Here is a 22,886-nt window from a genome sequence, read left to right on the forward strand (position 1 = left end):
AGCTATCGCAGACCAGAAATGCTAATAAAAATTCTAGAACTGGCTAGCATACCCATACTAAGACCACTGCATAATTGCATAGGTGAACCCCACTGTGGCTCAGAAACAAGGATAATTATAACATCATCTGCAATCTCATTTGCTATTGTTAACTTATAAGAAACTATTGCTAATCAACTAAAAAGTGCCCTAGAAGTTTACCAACAGATCCTTAGTTATGTTGTAACACTTCTGACATAATTTTAACAATTCTAACATTTACAGCTTCTAGCCACACCTGTATAATTTCTGTGTTACATTGCAGAGGAATAATGGCAATTTCATCACATTAAAAGCTACAGATAATCTGCTTCCTTTAGTTGTTAGAGATGCACCAACATTAACTGCTTATCTACCACAATTGTGCAAATCTACCCACAGACAAAGCTGATAAAGCTGTAAGTTTCAGCATGCAAAAACATTATTTTCAACTACAATATTTTAGAATACATGAGCTCTGCATCCTTTTTTCTGTGATTACATACTCAAGTTTGCTTAGTCCATGTAACAATCTCTTAAGTGAAGCTGTAATAGGAATAGAAGGGTTATGTAGCACTTTAGATTTGAAATGAAAAAGATGCTTGGAATGTGCACTCCTTAAACTAATCACATCCTCAGTAGCTTGTGTCTGAATACATCCAGGAAAGGTGAGCCAATCACTTCTTTGCATAACTGGTCATACATTTAAACTGCTTTGTTAGAAAGCTTTTTCAATTATTCTGTCAGAATCTGCCTGTACTTTAAATCCATTAAACACTGTCCTGCTCTCTGAGATAACAGAAAATCACTATTGGTCCATTTCTTTAACCAATCAAAATCATTTTGAATTTTATCTGCATCTTTTATGTTTTAATTATCCCATCTAATATTGTGTTATATGCAAAACTGATAAGTATTATTCTACCTCCCCATACAAGTCATTAGTAAAAATGTGAAGAATACAGTGACTGGGACTGGACTTTATCACAGAAGCAAACACCTGTCTTCTTGTTAAAATGATGAACTTTTAGACAAAATAAGGCACACCAAGTTGACCTAATGCTACTGGCACATACCACCAGCCACAGTTATGTGGAACAAATTTACTATTCTGTAGGGACTGCTATTCTTTCAGTATGGATACTGGAATTTTTTCTTTTCTTTGAGATTGTCATACTTGCTGCCCATCCCTATTTTATTTTTTAAACTTTTTTTTTAATTACTCAGTCTGGGATTTGGGAATCCTAATAACAACTTCAAGTTATAGTTTGCCCCTTCTCAAAATGTGGCCTAGGGTGCTCTTGGAGTGCACTTCAGCTATGGAGAAAAGAAAGGGAAGACTGGTAATCAATTACTCAAGGAGGTTGGGAGATTAGCTGACTATTCTCTACATCTATGAGCTGAAAGGAAATCACTTGCCTGTCTCTCACTTTACTTTAACTAGGGGTGATGAAGAGTTAAGTGAAAGAGTCAAATATAGATTGTTAGTAAATGACTAACAGCTGTTCTCTGCTCTGACAATGCTATTTCTTATCTTAAACAGTAAACAGTAATAATAATAGTAATAATAATAAAATTCTTATTTTGGTTACAGACCAACATAAAATAAAAGAATTGTAAAAATTACAACCAGTAGCTGAAGCAATCTGGATAATTAAGTGTAAAAAATAAGAAACTAGCATTATTTTCATAAATATCTATTATTACGAAGAATTGATACTAAACTTTATAAAAAATTGGTACAACATAAAATATAAAAGATTGTATTAATAGACATGTGAAATAACAGCTAAAAACCCCTACTAATGATCAAAAATGAAATAAGTTATATGATGTAGAAAATAACTACAAATTAGCATTACTAGCACAAAAGTGTAAGACTTCATAGATCTAAAAATTAATAAAAATAATAGAATATAAATACTAAGACTATAACATACAACATTAAGCTGTAACATAGCAAAAACCAATAACAAAAAAAATGTCTAGGTGATTTAAACTATAACACCCAGAAGTAAAAGTATAACAATGGGGACGGACAGTTTCCCTCTGTTCTACTAATCTACCAGCAACTAGTCGCTCCTAATTCATCAATTCCTGTTGGATTTTACATGGAGCAGACAGAACATAGCAACTTAATATATTATACAGGGATTATGGAGTAATAAACAGACATAGGCTTTGTCCTTACAACCTAGGAACTTTGTGAGTTGTGAGAAAATAAGAACATCTCAAATGTCTTTATAAAATGAAAACTGAAAAGCTTGCTCAATAGACTCAGTTCCCCAAATTTGCAAGGACATAAATATTCTGGGTACAGGAACTTCCTATACCTTTCCTTCAAAACAGTCAATGAGAGAGTGAAGGTGCTTCTATGTTTTGATATTTCTAACTGCTTAATACCACAGATGCTACTAAATACTGGTGACTGTCAATAATAAGGACACTTGGAGACTTATTTAGATAGTCCTGGTACTCAGTGTCTGATATTCAGTGCCTCAGCTGCAGGCTAATCAAATCCCAAAGAAATAAATAGGAGGGAGAAAACCCTATAGAATCTAATTTTACCACCAGGGATCATTTCCAAACAGACTGAAATCCATCCTCTAAAGCAGTGCTTCTCAACTTTTGCAATTTGACGATGTGTGGACTTCAACTCCCAGAATTCCTCAGCCAGCCATGCTGACTGGGGAATTCTGGGAGTTGAAGCCCACACACCGTCAAGTTGCCAAGGTTGAGAAACACTGCTCTAAAGAAAGAGGGCCTAAGCCCCAAAGGAGAAAAACAAAGTTTTAGCCAATAATTTATTAGAGATATCTATGCTCTAGCCTCAAATCTCACTATGCCAGCCTGCTATAAACCAGTTTTATAGTCAACAGGCCAATTGTGCACTGCAGAGCATTATATGCCAGTGTTTTTTGCTTTAAATATTTTGAGTACAGCAGCTGCCTTCTTTAGTTTACAAGAATTTAAGGATATTAGATATACTCCTCTGAGCAATTTGGGCAGTATAGGAGGCAGATGATTTTCTTCTAACAAGGTGTGAAAAACACCCTCAAATATTTAGTAAATGCTATCTGCTTGACTGAATGTCCATCTATATGACAGGATGACTCCTGGGTTTCCTGGCAAAGTTCATGATTTTAGTCTTTTGATAATTTTAATTTTGTCCTCCATGCAGAATTTCATAAGGGCCGTCAGAGCTCTTCTAAGATCAACCAGAATCAAAGATAATATAACTACATCAGCTGCATATAGAAGAGTGAAAACCAATTTCTCTCTCAGCTTAGGGGGGTAAAAGTCCACATTTGTTAGGTAACCTAACAAATCAAACACAGAGAAGTTAAATAATAATGGGGCTAAGATTCAACCATGCTTAACTCCATTTTTAGTTGATACAGCAGATGTTAAATGACCCTGGGGGACTGCACCTGACTTTAAGCAGCATGAAGAATGCAAATTAAAAATAGCAGCCTTTTGTCAGTCAGAGGCTTTCAGCTTCTCCCATAGTTTACTTTGATTAACCCAATCAAATACTGGCTATATTCAAGGAGACTGTGGAAGAGGAGAGTATTTTTCTATTAAATATTGGAGGACTACACATTGGTCAATAGTACAGCAATCCTCCTGGAAGCCAGCCAGTTCCTTCAGCAGGAGATTTTCTCTGTTCTAGCCAATCCCTAACCTTCTAATAATACGTCTCACTTAAGAGTTTGCACTGCTCACAAACTTTATACAGTTTGACTGTATAAAGCAAACTGATAAACCAGTAATTTGCTGAGACATCTCTCCCCTTTCAAAATATAGGGACTATAAATGCAAGCCTCAAACCCTCAAGATACAACCATACTTGTATCTAAATATTAACAGGGAAGCCAAGATAGGTGCCCACTAGGCTGAATTATTAATTCAGGAAGAATTAAGTCACTGCCTGCAGCCTTCCCTATCTTAATCAGGCAACTAGGTTCTTAACCTCTGTATTCATTACCCATTAGGGGGAGATGGGCAGAGATAAATTTCATACATACATACATACATACATTACTGGAGGCCCGCAGAGAACAAGGAAGATGAACTTGATGGAGATACGCAAGAACTGTTGTCAGGGTGATGAGGGGTAAAACATATTTTAAATCCACAACAGAAAGATAATATCTGGAAGCAGCTTAGACAGACACCTCCCTAATTCACTGAACTATAAGTAGGAGGAGGAGGTACAACATAATTAGTCTTGCAAAATTCTATTATTATAACCAATCTCAAGAAAAGTAGTTTTAATCATCCTGCGGAATAGATTTCTTTGTCTGGTCTACCTCATGTGGCTGACAAGGCCAAACCCATATGTCCTTTATACAGTGCCTACATTTTCTGATCCATTACATCATAATTATATAACTCTCTAAGGTAGTTCTCTCAATCCTCAGATGAAATGCTGATTAATAGGAAATACACCAATTTGTGGATGGTCTGCTGTGATGTGCCAAAAGAGAGCTGAGTTCTTACTGCTTATGCAAGACATGTTCCAGGTATTTTTCATGGAGGCACTTAATGTAATATTTTGTCTTTGTCTTAAAGTTGCCAACTACTTTTGGATATAGGTAGGTTTCCTCAAGAGGTGAAATAATTTTTATCTGGACAAATATTTAATTATATGGAATGAGAAAACATTTAAATCTTCAGTTCCAAATTGTAGTAAGGAATAAAGAAAGAGAAGTGAAGGAAAAGTAATGGTGCATATTGAACAAAATAAATAATACAATGCTGTATAGTTTTTACAGAATTTAATCATATGCAGGGATCACTTGGGGGACGCGGTGGCGCAGCGGCTTAATGACGCTGAAAGTTGCCGGCCAGAAATGGTCGACGCTTCAGTGGTTCGAGTCCAGCCTTCGTGTTAGCAGGGTGAGCTCCTGTTTCCTCCCCAGTTCCTGTAAACCCAACAGTTCAAAAACTCACGTGAGTAGATAAATGGGTACTCTCACTCCGGTGGGAGGAAAAATGCTGGCGGCGCCTTGCAAAAAAGGAGTCGGGAGCAGTTGCCGGTAAGCGCAAAAAACTGTGCATGCCCAAAAAGGGCGCGAAGCAACGGAAACCCCGCCTCCTGCGTTTGCCAGCTGGGCTCTGCCCTAGGAAGGAGGCCATGGCAAACCACTTCCGAAACAATTGCCTTGAAAACTGCAAGGACTCGTCCAAGCAGTCACTGCAGAGTCGGTAACGACTGAGCGCAGAAAAAAAAAAAAAAAAAAAGGATCACTTGAAGCATTGCGAGAGATAATCAAACGTACTGGAGTAACAAAAGAACACAGGAGATTCTCCACATATGTTACAAGATGGGGCAAACCAGCTTGGCAGTTTATTCACTGGAGACAAGGAATACAGAAAATGAGAAAAAAACCTCTAGAGAGGAGGTAAACATTTATAGTATATCCATTTACATATCTAAAGCTGGGATGTACAAAATATTTTTTAATGTGGAACAGCCATTCTGAATGAAAGGTGGCTATTCTGAGCATTTTGGAAGTGTTTTGACCTCAGAAAGAGGGTTTTGTACTGAGGAAATAACAGTAAAAGCTTCTAAAAAGAATATTTCCAACACACACACATACACCCAAAGAGACAAGCTTCAAAATTCCTGACAACATTACCTCTAGATATGTCTACAAGAAGGTTCCATTTCTTATCTGCCAAGACCTAGAAGCTATATGTGCTTATCCACTTTAGACCAGAAGATGGATTATCTAGAACTATATTAATGATACAAGAATGAATTTTTTCATTCTTAGCCAGACTGTCTACACTACAGGTTTCCTATCTAGTAGTCTGGGACTTTAAAAATACATGAGCTAGCCAGTGTAAGAGGCATCTGGGCAGTCTTGATCAAGGAAAGCTGTACTAAACATAGGAAATGTACCAGCTTCACAGGCAGTGGGCACACAGCTCTAGGAATAGCTCTCTGCTCATTAGTAAAAATAATCCTTGATTAGCAGATTGAAGAACAGATATAAAAGTAAGGCAAGTCTTGCAAGCACATATATTACAGTTCTGGAAAACAATGGAAATGTGTTAAACTGGAGCATAAACTGTATTTATAAAAGTAAGAACATGGAATAAATTTGCTTCTACTATTTCTGACAAGGCAAAAGAAATTTTTGAGCCTTTATAACTAGACAAATATTTTTTTTTCTTTTTTTAATAAATTTTTTATTCTTAAAAAACAATCTTATCAAACATCAAGCAGCGAGTCAAAACAGGTTACAAATACAAATATGCATAATCATATTATCATATTACCAATATATCCAAATACATATGTATCATCAATAAAAGTAAAACATCACATATTATCTAATTAAACTCCTTAACTTTTTCTATTACTCTTTTTCATATTTACTCTCTAGCCAGGCATAAAATACCTGCCATATTTTATAATATTCAGTATCTTCCTTATCTCTAATCTCCAGTGTCAACCTATTCATTCCTGCACAGTCCAATATCCTCATTATATTTTCATCATTCGGTATCTTTTCCCCTTTCTAATTCTGAGCAAATGCAATTCTAGCTGCAGTCAAAACATGGATGATCAAATATATATCTTCTTTACTATAATTTTCTGGTATCATTCCTAGACAAATATTTCTATCATTACTATATTCTGCATATTTTTTATAGTAGTACTAGATTATACTTTTTCCTGAGCAAAGTTAAGGATTACAGGTAGTCCTTGCTCAGAATTGGGACTGGCAACTCCGTCGCTAGGTGCCGTGGTTACTAAGTGGAAAATCATGTGACTGCAATGGGCTTATGACTTCACTTCCGATTCAGTCATTAAGTGAATCACCATGGTCGTTAAGCAAGACATCATGTGACCATGACTTGCGATTTTACGTAACATGTTCTTTGTTAACCCTGCTGTTGGAAGCTGGTTGGGAAGCACGCAAATGGCAATCATGTGACCACAGGACGCTGCAATGGTCATAAATGTGAGGATTGGTCACAAAGCTTTTTTTTTTTTTTTTACACTGTCGTAACTTTGAATGGTCATAAAAAAAAAACAATTGATAAGTGAGGAGTACCTATAGCTGTACTAGATTATGCTCTTTACTGGGAAAAGTTACAGATTATGTTCTTTAATTGTCAGACTTAAAAAGGTGCTATAGATGGGGAACTATTAATGTCCACCTGCAATCAGAGTCCAGGTAAGTAGTACCAGTCTGGATTTAAATCGATGCTTAAACAGCATGGCACTGGTTGAAATATTTGCTACAGTTTAGTTTAATACCATATATAGAAGTGAAGTAGAATAGTGTCTGCATAAACTGTGTTTCAGTATTTGGCTATAATGTTAAAATTCAGCAAGGAAATTGTAAGCATTACTAGGATTAAAAAATAATTAGTTACCTCTTCCAACCTTCTACACTTTAACTGCATTTCTGTTCTTAGCTTGACTTAGAGATTTGTGTAGTCTCCTATGAATATGACAATCTGTATGGAATTAAATGCATTTCAGGTAAGATTTGAGCTATGTGTGTTAATTTTTTTCTTAAAGTTTATCTAATAAAAAGACAATAGCCCATATTTGCTTTGATTCAATATTTCATATTCTTCAAACATATTCAGCAAATATTTGCATGATCACTCTTTCTTTTCAATGTTATAATGCTTAGTTTTGATGCCAGTCCTTGTTAAGCAAAATAACATTTGCTAAGAAATGAATGTTTAATGTGAATGCAAATAAATATAAGGTTATACTATTATTAGCATGGGGGAATATTATGCTGTCCATAAGATTCCCCCATAATAATGTTTCGCCCACTTTCTGTTTGGCTGGATAATGCGTTCTTGAGTAAGCTGATTATGTGCCATCAAGTCAGTGTCAACTCTTAGTGGCCACATAGATAGATTTTTTTTCCCATGATGATCTATCCCTAACCTGATCCTTCAGGTCTTCCGGTGGTGTGCCTATCACCACTGTAACTGAGTCCATCCACCTTGCTGCTGGTCTTCTTCTTTTTGTCTTTCCTTCCACCATTCCCAGCATGAGAGTCTTCTCTGGAGAGCTAGGTCTTCGCAATATGTGTCTGAAGTATGATAATTTGAGCCTGACCATTTGTGCCTTGAATGAGAACTCTGGGTTGATTTGTTCAATTATTGTTTGTTTTCTTGGTTCTCCATGGATTCTCAGGAGTCTTCTCCAACACCAAATTTCGAAAGTGGCAATACTCTTTCTATCTGGCTTCTTCAAAGTCCTAATTTCATTTCCATAAAGTATCACATGGAATACCATTGCCTATACTATTCTGATAATTGTAGGTATAGACATATCAAGGCATATGAATCTCTTTCCCAAGGCCTTCATGACTACTCTATCAAGTGCTAATCTGTGATGTATTTCTTGACTGCTTGTTCCATTACTGTTGAGGGTTGATCTTAAAAGGCAGAAGCTACCTATCACTTCAGTATCTTTACTATCAGTTCTAAGGCTGGTGTCGTACCTGTTGTCATTAGTTTGGTGGTCTTTATATTTAATCTTAGTCCTATTTTTTTCACTATGCTCCTTGACTTTTATTACTAGAGCTTGCAGATCCTTTGCATTTTTGGCTATCAGAGTAGTGTCATCAGCATAGCAAAGGTTATTGATGTTCCTTCCTCCAATTTTAAAACTACACTCATGTTCTTCCAATCTAACTTCCCTTATCTACATATAGGTTGAATAAATAAGGGAAGTGTATACAGCCTTGTTCCACTCTTTTGTCAACGTGGAGCCAGTCTGTTTCACCATGCTGTGTCTGTATTGTGGCTTCCTGACCTGTATGTAGCTTTGCATGAGGACAATGAGATGTTCTGGGATTCCCATTTTTCTAAACACATTCCACAGCTTGATGTGATCAACAAAACTGAAGGCCATTCTATAATCAGTGATGCACATACTAACTTTGTTTTGGTATTCTTTGGTTTTCTCAATTATCCAGCATGCATCAGGAATAATGTCTACTGCCATTTTCTAAAGCCAGCTTGAAGATCTGGCATCTTCTTTTCTATGTAAGGCTTTAATTTGTTTTGGATGATCCTAAGCATTATTTTACTAGTATGTGAATTAAGGATATTGTACGATAGTCTGCACACTCCGTTAAGTCTCCTTTTTGTTGGTATTGGAATATAGATCGATAGCTTCCAATCTGTCGCCCCTGTGTCATTCTCCAGATTTGCTGGCATAGCTTGGTTGGCACCTTTACTGATTCTTCTTCCATTGGTTGCCATATTTCTGGGGATATTCCATCAGTTCCTATAGCCTTCCAACTTGGTAATGACCAGAGTACCGATTTAACTTCACCTACTAGTACTAGAAGTTCTTGTAAGTCAGGACTATCTCCTAAGATATCTTCGATGTTGGGATCTCTGCTGTACAGTATTTCAGTATATTCCTACCATTTTTGATCTTCTTTGAATCAGTTACTATCTGTCCATTGATGATCTTTACCATACTAATTCAAAGTTGGAATCTCCTTTTGAGTTCAGAGATCTCTTGGAAGACTTTCCTTGTTTTTCTATGTCTGTTTCCATTTTCAATGTTTTTACAACTATTGTTACAATACTGCTTCTTGTCTCTTTTAAGAGCTCTCTGAAACTCTTAAGTTCTTTCCTCAGATTTTTCTCTTTCTTGGCTTTGGCTTCTCTTCTTGGCCATTTCTGTGGTTTGTTCTGACATACATTTGCTTTCTTCTGTTTCTTCATCTTTGCAGTCTTTTTTCACATTCATCCTTAACAACTTTTTAAAGTTCATTGCATAGTTCCTCTGGTTCTCTTCAGGAAGTGATTCAAAGTGATTCCTAATGTTTGCCTTGAAAATGGAGGTGGATCAAGATCATATTGAAAAAACTGGTTGGCTTTCTTCTTCTTCTTTAGCTTAACTTGGAGCTTGCACATGAGCAGTTCGTGACCTGTTCCACAGTCAGCACTTAGCCATGTCTTTGATGGTATAATTGAGCTCCTCCACCTCCTTTTATCAATAATGTAGTCAGTTTGATTTCTATGTATTCCATCTGGTGATGTCCATGTATACAGGTGTCATTTTGGTTGTTTGAAGACTGTATTAACTATGAAGAAATAATTGGAGTGGCAGAAATTGCTAAGTCTTTCTCCCACTTCATTTCGGTTTCCTAACCAATACAGTCCAGCTACATTTTCCTCCTTAATATTTTCAACTTTGGCATTCCAGTCTCCAATCCCAAGCAGCAAAACTTCTTGTTCTTCTGCATCAGTAGTTGGAACATAAACTTGGATGATCGTCACATTAAAGGGTTTTCATGAAGTCTAATTGATATTGAATAATGCAATCAGTAACTGAATAGTTACTGATTGCATTGTAGCCAAGTATGGATTTCGCTATACTCTTCTTAGGTATAAAAGCAATGCTGCTCCTTGTTTTTTATGTCCTGAGTAGTAAGCAGTGTAATCTTCCAACTTAAAGTGCCCAATCCCAGACCATCTCAATTTGCTGATGCCTAAGATGTCAGTGTGTAGTCATTTTATTTCATCTTTCACTGTGCTGAAACTTCTCATGTTCATGCTTAAGTCCCACGTTCTCACTGTAATTCTGTCTTTCCAGCTTTGGATTTTCTTTTTCTATATGGCAGCATCAGTAACTAGGCTGATCCCAAAGGCTTTAAGCTAGCTATGTCTTTAGTACTCCAAAAAATCCTCAGTTCTTCCTCAGTAGCGTGCCATCTGACCTGAGGGTCCCATCATCCAGCACTTTATCGTTAATCATTTTATATTTTCTACCTATGTGGTTTTCTTGGTAAAAATAGAGGACTGGTTTACCATTGCTTTCTCCCACGCAATATGAATTGATGCCTTTGCCATTGTTGCTAAAGTGATCATTCACCTCCACCATCTTCCTATACTGCTGCTTCTCAGTATAGGTACCTGCTTGCTTTAGCTGGACAGCTGGGGTGATCTTCGTGCCTTGGGTGACCCTGCTGGGAGTATACACTCTTGGCATATACTCCTGGTGTTCTTTACTCATCTCTCCAGGAACACTCCCCACCCCTGACTACGATGAGGCAGCACAGCAGGACTTTGGAGTGGTGGTGGTGGGGGAATGCATTCTTACTTTTCTCAGATTTTGGGAAGAGACTTTATCAGCGACCACATGGTGTTTCTAAAGTTACAGAAGGAGGCCTTCAGTGCTATGTGTAGAATTGTTGCCCCTCCCTGTCTTGTATGAAGCTGCCCTGACAACTCGAGAGTAAAAAAAAAGTTTGGCTCTGAGCTAAATTTAGCAACTTTTATTTGTTATTTTTACTCTGAGTCTCCCCCCAGTAATTATATATATATTGCTATCCTTACTAAACTACAAAGAGCTATCCTCAATTCTCACTCCCTGCCTATGTGCCTATATAAGTATATTTCAGAATAATAATATTATGTGTGTTAGGAATATATTTGTTAATCGTATAAACTGCCACTGTTACAACAAATTAACACAATTCTCATTTGCATTTTATTAAGAATCCCTCTGATTAAAAGTTGAATATTAGGGAGTAGTCTACATTAAATATTCCATAAGACAATTTACAGAAAAGCTTAGCCTGAACACTACTATAGGAAGTTGTTGCTCATTATAAAAAGATGCACAAAACCATGTAACCAGTCCACACTGTTAATTCTGCTTTGCTACACAGGCATTATAACAGTTTCATGCTAAGATAAGAATTACCCTAGAGAAAATTCCATTTTTTTACGATTACCTTAGCCTTTCAGGATGAGAATATTTTCAAGCATATTCTTAGCCTCCCTGAATGCTTATGAAAGCAAAAAAGCAGGATATACAGTACATTCAATAAAACAAATATCTGTTTCTTTCTTCTACTTCATTCACTGTCATAGTCCAGTCACTAGTTAAAAGGTTCCCAGATCTGTCCATTTAATTTAGATTTTACTCAGCTTTCTCTAGTCATTTTCAGCTTGACTATATGTTACAAATTCCCTTGTTTTTGTGTATACAAGACAACCATTTCACTCTAGGGTCTACATGGTAACAATATTAGTGTTTAGAATTGCATGCAGAAGAACTGGGCTGATATGTCACAAAAACACATTTTACAGGCAGACCACAGAAATAGTACTGATATGGCAGAAGGAAGGCCATCAACAGATATACTACTTGCATTACTACAAATAGTAAAATAGGAAGAACTCAAGAAGGGAAGAGTTCATTTGCCTATTTATTACCCTAAGAATGATTGTGAAAATAGGTTCAAAGAATAGTAACATAATTTTCTATTACTGACAGCAAAAGACAGCAGTTAAAGAAAGGCCAGCTTCAAAGTCTTTGCTGTCATAGAATATAATTCCATTAAGCACAAGAAACAGGACCTTTTCTAGGGTCATAATGCAATACTGAAATGTTATTGATGCGTAACACCTGTCATGTTTAATATGCAACAATATTCAGCTTTGCCTTTAAAGTTTTTTTAGCCCAGATTCTTTTTGGAACTTTTTCTCATGGTTATGCTATATGTTATCATAGATATATTGCAAGTAACTCTTAGCACCTTTACCAGAATCATGATGCAAATATATATGTTATATGTTTGCTATCAACACAGACAAAGCAGTGATCTATACATGTAGAAGTTTCAGGTATAGACAAAGGAAAAGAAGAACCATGCTCCTGTACTCAACAATTAGCCCAGTAAGTATAATATGTGGATATTATGTTCATAATAATCATGGTTTTATTTAAATACAAAATGGTTTTATTTAAATACAAAATGATCAGATCAATTTTATTTCCTTTTATCTTTTTCAGATAGATGTGAAAAGGCACTTCGGAAGATTATGTCTAGATTAGGCATATTAACTGAGTTCAACTTAATGAAAGCAAGTCAAGCATAAATGCATCTTGAGGGGTGGGAAATAGATGTATTTGCAATTGTCACATAGGAAAGACATTCTACTCAGATGGCACCCTGGTTTTTAGTGTCTATAAATTCCACTCTAATCACCAGTTAGCTTTCTTTTGGGAACACATCTTTCCAAATGAGCAGTAAATGCCACATTATGCCAAGCTAACAGGCTACACTTTTTCTTAACAATGTTCTTTGTGACCCAGCAGCTGACTCGTGAATTTTTCAAATCAAATATGCCTCTTTGATTTAGAAATTCTGAACCACTACACACACAAATGGTAAAAGTATGTAAAAGTGTTTTATGTTATAACTGAATTTTTTAAATCATCAGGGCTGACAATAACAGAACAAAAGCAATATTTCCTTTATTCTAAAGCCTATTAGAATAAAGAACATGGATGCAGGAATCTAATGAAGGTGGTAGGGGAGGAAGAAACTACTGGAGAGTTAATCCCTGCTCCTATGCAGAATGTCTACTAATTACAGAAAAATGGAGTAGTCACATTTTTTCTTGCCCTTAATTACACAAACTTTAGGGTGGAGTAGTCTTTGATCCTACTGAATAGTGAATCAAAAAATGCTTTTGGGATGCTGCCTAATTCTCCAGAGGTAAAACAATTTTCTAAGCATTTTTTGAGAGTTTTGATAAATTGCTGGTTGTCTTTTCTGAACAAACTGATTGGCTTCAGATATTTCAGTTGTAAATTGCCTTGAATAGATTTTTAGGTGGAATAATCATCTTTATTGCAACGAAGCCTAACTTGTACAACTTGTACCAGTTCTCTAATTATCAAAAGGCATTTAAAAATCAAATAGGGTGTCAGTACTTTTTGAATATCAGGCTACCCAATTCAGACTTGAGGTAAGATTTACATTATTTGGAAGATGTTTAATCTAGCCATTTATTTAGACATATCTTGGATTTATTAGAGAAGTAAAACAATTATCAATGCTTCTAGTTTCACTTAGGGACACAAATATAATCCAAAGTCAATTTTATTAGATTACCAGAATTTAAGATTACCATATCTAGACTGCATAAAATCAGATAACCGCTTTCTTCTATTACATTCCCTTCCTAAATATATAGAACCTAACCTATTACCATTTGCTTGCAAGAAAACAACTAACTCTCATCACCAATTTCTGTTTTTATCCCTTCAACAGAGGAATATTAACATGAGTGGCTTTGTACCTTGAAACCAGAAAGAAGAGCAAATTTTTATGATAAGATTCATGCTGTAAATGATTCTTTATAGTTTATTTCTTAGATAATTACAGAAAACAGGTAATCAAACAGAATGAACATGTTAACAGTGTCTTAATAACACAGCTCACTGGGAGACTTTGGGGCAATCACAATCCCTCAGCCCAACTTACTCCTCAGGGTTGTTGTGAGAAAGAATGGGAGAAGGGAATGCTGTGTATGTCACTTTGAGCTCATGAATAAGAGGATATAAATCTAATGAAATAATTACTATAGGTAAGCAAATATAATGGTTGTCTTCATACAGCACTCCATGGTTTAAGTCAATTATGTCTCAGAAAGCCATAAAATAACCACATCTGCTATAGTACAGAGAGACAAACTAAGTTAGCTTAGTAAGTTCTGTGAACCCAGTCAAGAGAACATTTCTGTCTCAAAGAATTTATTTAGATATAACAGAAATTTTGATCATAGTATGTCAGCTGGGAAAGTACAATGAATTAACTCCTATCCCATTTTTTAAAGTTAATTCAGTCAAAAAAATAAGATTTAGCCTGCAATCAGTCAAAAATCAAGAGTTTGCTAGCACCTTTTCAAAGTAACACATCTGATGAGCTCACAAAAGCTTATGCCTTTTTAATTTTTTTTTTTTTTAGTCTGAAAAGGTGCTAGCAGGCTCCTCCTGATTTTTGGTCACCATAGACAAATAAGACTCTTCTACAATGCCTGTCATCACTAAGGACTTTCTTTGTAAAACAAAAACACACTACAGTGTGACTGAAGCATGTTTATATTTGATTCATTTCAAAACAAGTGTTTTTGAGCAAAGAAACATACTTCTGGTACTGGAAGAAATGGCTGTCTTCTCCACAACAGCATGGCCTCACGCTTCTCTCAATACCAACTAGGCTCTGAGAAGTCCTTCCCTGTGATCTCTGTTAGTGGCAACTGGTACCAGCCACTTCAGAACCAGCAAAGCAGAAACAGTCTTGTGGCTCATGAAGGCTAGCACTCTTTTTAAAAAAAGCAAAAGCTTTTGCAACCTGGAGTCCACGTTTATCAGAACCGAAGCAATCTATGCCAGATTAAGCTCCGTGGACTTTTAGCACTTCAGGAGCTGTATAAAGAAAAACCATCTCCATTCACTGGAAAGGGAAAGGCACTTTACACACGCTCAGATTCCTTTCTTCGTATGCTTTAGACGCGAGCAAGGAGCAGGTTTGACAGCTTAATTAAGTGCGGGGGAAAAACAATCGCTAGGGGTTGGGAAAGAGTTGCAAGCGGAGACACAGCCGGTTACTCCTTCTCGTAATCGTTTCCCACCATCTTTCCACAAGGTGAAAGATGCCCGAAGAACAGATGTCAGGAATTTGCGCCAAGCTCCTACCTAAGAGAACGGGCGGAAACTCAATCCTTAATCGTCACGCCGCAAACGTCAGGTAAACCTTCTCAGGTACGGCGCCTCTGCCCGCCTTCTCTTTCACTTTCCGACTTCCACTCTCGCTTACCGGATCCAACCGCCTCCTGGCGACCCCGACAGCCCGCCTCCCGGCACGCACGCCGGGCCGCCCGGCTCCTCCACAGCACCCCTCCACGGCCGCGGAAGGGCGAAAGGAAAGCAAACCACCGAAGAGGGAAAATAAATAAAAAAGGGGCGGGCTCGGGAGCCGGCTTCGACCAGAGGCTCGGCGGCTCAGACTCCGCCCGGCTCTTTTTGCGCGTCACCCGTCGCGGCTGCCAATAGGATCCTGGCTGGCGGAACCGCTGACTGGGCGCGGAGGGAAGCGCGAGGCAGAGCCGCGGGGGGGGGAGGGAGCGAATGATAAAAGGGACGGGACAGAGGGGAGAAAACAAAAGGAGTGTTTGCTTTTTTTTTTTGTTTTGTCTCAGAAGGGAGACGTCGGACGTCGGCCTCGTTTCGACTCCGGAAAGGAACGCGGAGGCTGAACGCGCATAGAGTGTCCTCAGCTGACCCTATCGGCTCAATTTCTTTGCTTTGGGGAGGGGGAGTAAGCCTCACTGAGCGCAACGGGGTTTCCTCCGAAGCAGGCCTGTCCTTATTTAGGTAGCTGTCCGTCCTTGGATGTCCCTCCCCTAAATTTTAAGTGGTCTTAAAAAGCACTAGATTCGCTTCCCTCTTATTCCCCTCTTGAATGTTTGTAAGGGGCTACTCCAAAGGGTATAATGCAGCTCCCAAAGCATTGGCCATTTAAGCTTGCTCAGTGGGGTGGCAAGGCTTTTGTTATTGCTTCTTACTATTCAGACCTTATGGGTCCTTATGAATAAAAGAGCTGGGCATAGCTGTTTATAAAATAATGATGCCTAGAATACAGGAGACAGAGCCTGATATTACAGGTAGTCCTCATTTAGTGACTGCCTTGGACAGCAACTGTTTGCAGTTTTGACAGTGATGAAAAAGTAACTCTGACCAATCCTTGCATTTACCACCTTTGCAGGTCTGCAAAAGAAAGCTGAAGTAAGATCTAAGCACAGTTGTGGTTTCACTTAGCAACTGCTTTGCTTAATGACCAATTTGCTGGTCCAATTGTGGTCACTAAATGAGGACTACCTGTGTAACAATGATCCTCCAGTTGCATTAGGTTACCAATAGGTTTCCAAGACCAACTCAAGCTACTTGAAGCTTGCCTACAAGATACCTTATGGAGTGTCTCCACCATATGGAATCTGTCTGACCTGATCATGCAAGCAGGTGAGTATTTAGAGTCTCATCCCTTACAGAAATTAAGGGGATCAAAGGCAGTGCTTTTCTGTGATGGCTTTCATACCTTGCCCTCAGGGGTACAACTGGCTCCCTCTGTACTGGCTTTGTTTAAATGAGTGTTTGTTTGTTTTGTTTATTTATTTTGAAGTATATCCTGCTTTTATTTTCTACAACTCAAGTTGGAGTACTTAATGGTCCCATTTTTATACTGAGATTTTTATGGTGACCAGGCTGCCATTTTTATTGGATTTGGTTTTATGTTGCATTTATGTAATGTGTATTTTTAATCTTAGTAGTGTTAACTGCCCAGTCTTTGGAGCTGGGGTGTATGTAATGAATTTAGTTAGTAAATGAATGTCTCAAAATGGAATTTAGGCCGTTGGCTGTGTCCTAAAACAGGACAGAGTTACACAACTCTGTGAAACTTCTGAATAAATAGGCATAGGCTCAGCTTGTAAAAATTTTAGCATTCTTTACTCTGCCTTTTCTTAGAAGCAGTGTGACAAGTGGAGAGGGTGGCTGAACTGCTATCTTATTGGTAACCTAGCAGGATGCAATCTTTTGCTTTCTGTTGCTGTTTCTCCATCACAAAAGCAAACAGGTGGTGAGGGGGTTAGTGCTGTTTCTTTTTCTGGCAGAGTCATTCAAAAGGCTGACATTCAACTTACAACTGTACTTTCTCTAGGATGAGCTGTCTATACCTCAAGAGGAATCTTTCCCAAACACTGTGCTGTAAAAGATGCAGGTATATTTAATTTACCCTTGTCTACTAATTACAGATGAATGGACTACTCAGCTTTTCTTTATTGTGCAATTCTGCAATCTAAAAATAGTTTTCCTTCTCTCTTAAAATCTTATTAATTTATAAAGAAGTTTCTTAACTTACAGTGCCTCCTTTACAAAAAATCTAAAACTGAGATGATGTAACAAAATCAATTAAAGGCTATGTTTGTATGATGTAGATAGCTATGGTTAACTTCAACACAGTTTATTCAACTGACCCAACTTTCTGGGCTTACATGAAACACTAAACCATTACCCCACCCAGACTGCTTTGCCCAAATACTTGGTTCAAATGTGGTTGGCTGGTTTGTATTTCAGTATATCATATGAACACAACCAAATAAATGGTTGCACTGAACTGTGTTCTGTGAAATCTCCACAATAATACATTTGTTAATCTTTAAGGTATTGCAAGATTCTTTACTGTTTCTACTTATCTACCTAAATAAAACAAACAGATGCATCTCTAAAACAACCCTTGGACGAATGCATTTATTTGCTTACATATCCATGCGACCGAAAGCAACAGGCCATACTGTGATGATCAGACAGTAGAACCACCACCACTATCTTGTGGTAGACTGCATGCCAATTCTGCTTCTATATCTATTATAATCATAATATCAGTTCAGTTCTAGGGGAAACATATTTTTCAATGTGATAGATGACATAATCAGCATTTTGAATATCTCTATATAATGGAACAAACTAGCCACTTGATGCAATCATATAACAACAGTGGCAGTATCCAAAAAAAGTGGATACTTCAATGTTCCATACATTTTGATTGTGCTTGCACAATTCATGTACCAATTGTTAAATTTAATAATTTAACCCAATTTTCTGAGTTTGCATCAATGGATGGAGGTATTCCAAATGCAAAGGGCAGGGTGATAAACTCTGTAAAGATCAGTTTTTTATTATGAGTGTGTGAAATTTTTGAATTTGAACAAATTTAGCTTCAGGTTGGATTCCCAGGGCTGGAGTGTGGCATAGAATGGTTTTTATTAAGGATGGGATGAAGAGAAACCTCCACATAGTGACATATGAAGTGAATCAACTACTTATTGACATCTTAGTTATCAGTGAATTGAGATGGACTGGAATTGAACACATTCAGTCAGATGATCACACAGTTTACTCCTCAGGACCTGAAAAACAAAGAAGGAGTGGCATTGCTTTCATAGTTATGAAGGGTATAGCAAGAACAATACTTGGCTACAATACAATCAGTGACTGAATAATATCAGTTGGACTTCACAGACAACCCTTTAATATAACAATTATCTGCAACCACTGATGCAGAAGAAGAGAGGGTTGGTACGTTTGATGTCATATTCAGTTGAAATTGACCAAACATGCAAACAAGTTGTGTTGTTTAGGGTTGGAACCTGGAATGCCATAGTTGGAAATAATAATCTGGAAAATGTAGTTGGACTGTATAGCTTAGGAAACTGAAATGAAGCAGGACAACAACTAAGAGTCAACACAAACTTCACGGCACATAATCAATAAATTAAAGAGAGACCAGGCTACCATGAATTTATAACTTCTAGATTCCTATATTGTCTAGCTTTCAATTCAGCAGTTAGTGTACAATCAAATCTTAGCAATTCTGATGTGGTTCATGTGGACTTGGCTCGTTTGTTTTGAGACAATATCATTAACTTACTAATTATTTATACAAAAAGTTCAGATTCTGACTTCAAACCTTGGCATGGCTTGGGTTCTGATGATCTTAGTGCACATTATCAAGAAGGCCATTTTTGTGGCCTTAGGCTATTGTTTTAAGTATGCCTATATAAAAGTGAGCTCTACCATAAGACTTGCATCTGAGTAAATATATACAGTACAAGGTTTGGTCTACAGATGTTGTTTGATGGGAAAAGGTCACAATAAACATTTATGGGACAAAGGAGTAATGAATCTTCTTTATTTCAGCAAATAAAAAACAACATTCTTTAGTGAGTAAGCCATATTCAATGTAGCTTAAGTTTACCAAGTAAATAGATGTAGGAGCAGGGCACAAAAATCTATCCATCACTAGCTTTAAAACTGAAGTAATTCTTCCTTTCCTTATTGCATTAGTTGTCTTGCTTAAGATTAGTGCTAGAATAAAAAGAAAAACAACAACATGCTATTCCAAAAATAACATTCAAATTAATAAGTCTCCCATCAGTGTGGAAAATATTGATTACTGAACTAATTGATAAAGTGTTGATGCTGAAAAATGTATATCACATCACATTTAATATATATTACATATTCTTTCCTACTTACAGAGTGTGTTTGCTTTATAAGCTGTCATAGTATGATATTGTCTGGGTGGTGAGAAATTCCAGAAGAAATATATTTTCATCAAAAACAATGACTACAACACAAAGTTTCAGTATCATGAATATATACCACAAAGGAGACATTTGTTAAACTTGTTTTTCATCTAAAAGTCTCAAGCTTTAAAGAAACGTAGTTAGTGGAACACTGCCCTCTACTGACCAATTTGGAGTAGTTATTTGAAGATTGAAATACACAACAGAGATTCTGAAAGATCAGTACAGTATTTATCTCATGCTTAACCTAAATAATCAATCTAGTCCAGAATACTCTCTCCCCAGATATTCTGATGGAAAGCTTTTCTACTCCTGCTATCCAAAATTCTTCTTTAATTAGAGATTGCAGGAATTGAAACTGAATACAAAATATATCGTTCTGTTTTTCCACATTACAGACTGCTCTTCCATATAACCCTGTATTTTGTATGAAGCAGCAATTTTTACTAGCGAAATGAAAACAAATATTCATCCCTTAGGCAGGGCTTGTTCATTGTCATCTAAAATAATTTTATTTAGTCTCCATCTCACAACTATTCCAACATACATAATCAATACACTACTACCTGTCTTTGACAATAAATCCTAAATATATCAGTGGAATATAGGCAAAAGTACATTGGCTTGCACAACAGTTTCTAGAGTAGAGAACCCAGCCTGCAGAAACTGGAAGTCCTTTTGAATCTTGGCATCATCCCAGATTTCCAGGAGTGTGATGATTTTCTCCTCCATGTGGTCCTGCAGCATTGTTTGCTGGTATCTACGCTGCATCAGCCATTGTGATGTTACTGGATTCAAGAATGAACATGGGAACAGGCAGCTGTACCACAAGGACAAACGGGGGCAGTGGAGACAGCAGGTTTAGTCATGGCAGCTTTCCATAGGAGATCAAGGGAATGATCACACATGGCACAAAAAAGTTGCCACCACAGCTGCTGCTCCTATGAGTGCTGTAACGAAATGGGCTTCAATGGGCACTTCTGGAACTACTACTCCCTATCCTCTCTGTGAGAAGCCCCAATAACTACAGCAATGTTGCACTTCTCCATTTATCCCCCAGATAGGAAGCTCCACATTTCCACTGCTGCATTTCAGTATGCACATGTGGCATGTAGGTTCCCAAAGCTCACCCAAAGTAATGATAACTGATGTCCTGCCATAGTGAGTTTTGGGACTGCTAGCAATGAGAGGATGATGACATAAACTACGCCATGAATGAGGATATCACAATTGCTGGACCAGCTATTATTAATGGTATTAATGAACTGAAATAAGGAAGAGGTGGGCTTATGCTTATCGTGCAATCCCTGTGCATTGCTGTTGTGCAACTGAACTGAAAATGTAAAGAGAAAGACAGGAAAAATTTTTTTTTGGGAAAGCTATTTCTTAGTCTGATCCTCACACGGAAATGCTGAAGGAGCATAGGGGGTCATGGTTGGGGGAAGAGAGCCATCCCAAAGCACAGCCCCAGGGGCAAATGAAGGTCCTAGCTGCTGCTACACAAATTGCATCATATCCAGCAAGTGGCCCAACACACTGCATGGTGACCACATTCTACAACTTGCTCCAGCAGAAGATGTGGTGCAAGGGAAAATGCTGGCAGAGGAACAGAACTTCTAAAGCTGCCATTCAGGTGCCTCAGCCAGAGGCTGATCTCAGGGTGTGGGGTGGGTGGGGACCAGCAACCATACTGCATGGAGGAGATGCTAGGTGGGGATGGCCCGGGTGGGTGTGTCCATACTGAGTAATTATTTTTTTATGAATAACAATGGTGCCATCCTCTTTCTTTACTGAAGAATACTCTGAAGCAATTCATATTTGGCCCAATACAGTTTTGGTCTTCAAGGACAAGCTTGATATGAAGAGACAGGAGAAAATATCACTTTTTCTGCTCAAGTGTGTGTGTGTGCGTGCGCGTGTTTACCTACAAGAAAATCCCAGTGCATCCGATGGACACTCACCCAAGAAAGTGCACATCAGATTTCAGCTTTGTTTAAACAGTTTACAGGCTTGGTTCGCTCCTCACTGCTAAGGAGAGGTGGCATCTCTTGAAGAAAATTGGAACAGATTGGTATTATTCGCTACTTGATATATACTGTACACTCATAACTCTGCTGGACTGTACCACTTAAGCCTACAGGTAGGATGCTACATATTTGACCTTTTTCCCCCCAAAGGAAACGCTCCTTACACATGGAGAAAATAGTTTGTAAAAGCAAAGACTGGACTGAGTCTCCCATGCTAGCTTTTTGGGTGCCCGGCGAGCATGCAAACACGCCATTTGCAAAGAATGCATGTTGAGTCCTTCGTTTTGAAATGGTCTGGTCTGGGAAGAGAGATACACAACGGTGGACTGCGAGCGGGGATGCTCACGCGCGTGCTGCCGGCCACTCTCGTGGCTTGTTGGGCGACTGCGATAAAGGACTCAAGGCAGGCAGAGTCTATCCTCCCCGGCGATTAGCCCATCCCCACTTTGTTTTCACTGCCTTTTCGGGAAGGACACGCCATATCCGGGGAAAGCGGGGGACAAGTGTGAGGTAAGGAGGCAGCGTTGTAGATTTGGGCGCAGAAAGCGCTGAAACTTTTAGAGATCGTCTCTGCAGCATCGAGGGGACGTGGAGCGCGTCCCCGTGGGCTTTGGTTCCTTACCTTCCGTAGTTAAAATGGTCATTAGTCTCTTCCCAAGCGAATGAGCAAGAAGACCAGGGGAAAATGGCTTCCGCGGGAGGGTGTTTTTTTTTTTTTTTAACGAAAATCCGCCTTTACTGCCCCAGGAGGATGGGAGAAATAAGAAAGCGGGAAAGGAGTTGCAGAGTTAGCAATGGATGGGAAGAACAGCACCCTTTGGGAGAGAACAGTATGGGTTTGGTCCAGGGAGTTCTTGTAAGATTTGCTTGGCTTTCACCCCTCCG

General features: G+C 38.1%; 2 protein-coding genes across 24 annotated transcripts in view; one reads left to right on the forward strand and one right to left on the reverse strand.

Annotated features, from left to right (window-relative positions):
- The window catches only part of LRRC8B (leucine rich repeat containing 8 VRAC subunit B), a 47,943-nt gene extending 32,025 nt beyond the window's left edge, over nt 1-15,918 (reverse strand). For 14 of the 20 annotated variants that reach the window (XR_015798360.1, XR_015798359.1, XR_015798357.1 and 11 more), the window contains exon 1: nt 15,527-15,918. The gene's annotated coding sequence lies outside the window, so the exon portion shown is untranslated. The remainder of the gene's footprint in view (nt 1-15,526) is intronic. The other 6 variants (XM_088153424.1, XM_025163660.2, XM_088153422.1 and 3 more) reach the window with 1 other exon arrangement.
- Nucleotides 15,919-22,300: 6,382 nt separating this feature from the next.
- KYAT3 (kynurenine aminotransferase 3) overlaps nt 22,301-22,886 on the forward strand; it is a 28,876-nt gene continuing 28,290 nt past the window's right edge. For 3 of the 4 annotated variants that reach the window (XM_025163664.2, XM_007423636.4, XM_025163666.2), the window contains exon 1: nt 22,302-22,511. The gene's annotated coding sequence lies outside the window, so the exon portion shown is untranslated. Of the gene's footprint in view, nt 22,512-22,886 lie in introns of all 4 variants that reach the window. The other variant, XM_088153174.1, reaches the window with a different exon arrangement.

This window comes from Python bivittatus, unplaced genomic scaffold, assembly GCF_059951505.1.
Source record: "Python bivittatus isolate LINGU-HERP-01145 unplaced genomic scaffold, Pbiv_v1 ctg000700_np1212, whole genome shotgun sequence".
NCBI lineage: Eukaryota > Metazoa > Chordata > Lepidosauria > Squamata > Pythonidae > Python > Python bivittatus.